This window comes from Orycteropus afer, unplaced genomic scaffold, assembly GCF_000298275.1.
Source record: "Orycteropus afer afer isolate SDZICR_OR568_19922 unplaced genomic scaffold, OryAfe1.0 scaffold00554, whole genome shotgun sequence".
NCBI lineage: Eukaryota > Metazoa > Chordata > Mammalia > Tubulidentata > Orycteropodidae > Orycteropus > Orycteropus afer.
The window spans coordinates 488924-491307 of record NW_006922141.1 but is presented as its reverse complement, the minus strand read 5'-3'; positions in this window follow the sequence as shown (position 1 = coordinate 491307).

Below are 2384 nucleotides of genomic sequence, written 5' to 3'. Positions count from 1 at the left end.
AAAGGCATTTGATAAAATCCAACACCCATTCCTGATCAAAACTCTCAGCAAATAGGAATAGAAGGGACATTCCTCAACATAGTAAAGGGCATCTATGCAAAACCAACACCCAACATTATACTCAATGGAGAGAGACTGAAACCATTCCTCTTGCAAACAGGAGCCAGACAAGGAAGTCCTCTGTCACCACTTTTATTCAACATTGTACTGGAAATCCTAGCCAGGGCCATAAAGCAAGAAAGGGAAATCAAAGGCATCGAAATTGGCAATGAAGAAGTCAAACTATCCCTATTTGCTGATGATATGATCCTATATCTAGAAAACCCAAGACACTCAGTCAAAAATCTACTGGAACTAAATGAGAGATATAGCATTGTGGCAGGATACATGATCAACATCCAAAAGTCAGTTGGATTCCTCTATGCCAGCAAAGAGATTGCTGAAAAAGAAATAAGGAAATCAATACCATTTACAATAGCTACCAAAAAATAAATAAATACTTGGGAATAAATCTTACCAGGGACACAGAAGACCTGTACAAAGAGAAGTATAAAAAACTACTTCAATAAATCATAAGAGATCTACGTAAATGGAGGAACATTCCATGCTCATGGATAGGAAGACTGAACATTGTGAAAATATCAGTTCTACCCAAAGCAATCTATACATTCAATGTAATCCCAATCCACATCCCATCAGCATTTTTCAAAGATATGGAAAAACCAATCACTAACTTTATATGAAAAGGAAAGAGACCTCAGATAAGCAACACACTATTGAAGAAGAAGAACAAAGTAGGAGGTCTCACACAGCTAGATCTCAACACCTACTATACAGCCATAGTAATTAGTCAAAACTGCCTGGTATTTGGTATTGATATAATGACAGACACATAGACGAATGGAAAGAACTGAGAACCCAGAAATAGATCCATCGACCTACGGTCAGCTGATCTTTGACAAAGGGCCGAAATCCATTAACTGGGGAAGAAAATGTTAGTTTAATAAATGGTGCTGGAAAAGCTGGATATCCATTTGCAGAAGTATGAAACAAGATCTGTACCTCACAACACACACAAAAACTAACTCCAGATGGATCAAAAGTTAAATGTGAAACGTTAAACTATAGCATTCCTCAAGGAAAAACTAAGGGCAAATTTAGGGGCCCTAATATATTGCATAGACTATCAAGCATAACCCTAAATGCATAAACAGCAGAAGAGAAACTAGATGAATGAGACCTTCTAAAAATTAATTTTGTATGTGCTTCCAAAGACTTCTCCAAAAAGAGTCAAAAAGAACCTACAGAGTGGGAAAAAATATTTGGCAATGACACATCTGACAAGGGAATTATCTATAGAATTTAAAGAAAACTAACACCTCAATAACAAAAAGACAAATAATCCAATTAAAAAACAGAGAGAAGACATGAAAAGACACTTCAATAAGGAAGATATTCAAGCGGCCAACAAACATGAAGAAATGCTTACAATCATTAGCCGTTAAAAAGATGCAAATCAAAACAACAATGAGATACCATCTTGCTCCAGCACTAGTAGCAAAATTCAATGAGACAGAAAATAATAAATGCTGGTGGGGCTCTGGAAAGATTGGGACACTCCTACACTGCAGGTGGGACTGTAAAATGGTACAACCACTGAGGAAGGCAGTATGGTGATTCCTTCAAATGTTGAAATTAGAAATACCCTTTGACCCAGCCATTCCATTACTAGGTATATATCCTAAAGAATTGAGACCCATGACAAGAACAGACATATGCACACCCATGTTCATCGCAGCACTATTTATAATAGCCAAAAGATGGAAACAACCTGGGTGTCCATCAACTGAGGAATGGATAACTAAACTATGGTACATACACACAATGGAATACTACGCAACCCTAAAGAATAACCTAGAATCCGTAAAACACCACATAACGTGGATGAACTTGGAGGACATTATGCTGAGTGAAATAAGTCAATCACAGAAGGACAAATATTGCATTAGTCCATGATTGTAAAAGTCAAGGAAAGGTCTATCTATGGAAGGAAATTTTCTCTGTTGGTAACCAGGGGTGGGAGGAGAGGGTAGGGAACACTGATAGATAGGTAGAGATAAGTATTGATTTGGGTGAAAAGAAGGGCAATGTACCCAATGTGAGTGACCAATATGGCAGCATTCAGGATGAGAAAGACATAGAGAGGTACATGGGAGATACAGACAACAAAGATGAACCCTTTGCACATACAGTACTACATTGTCAGTGAAAGCAAACATGGGTATACGGGTGGATAGATAGGTGGACAGGCTGAACTATTAGATATACCTATGAAGGAGCTCTGGTAGCATAGTGCCTAAGGCACTTGACTGCTAACCAGAAGG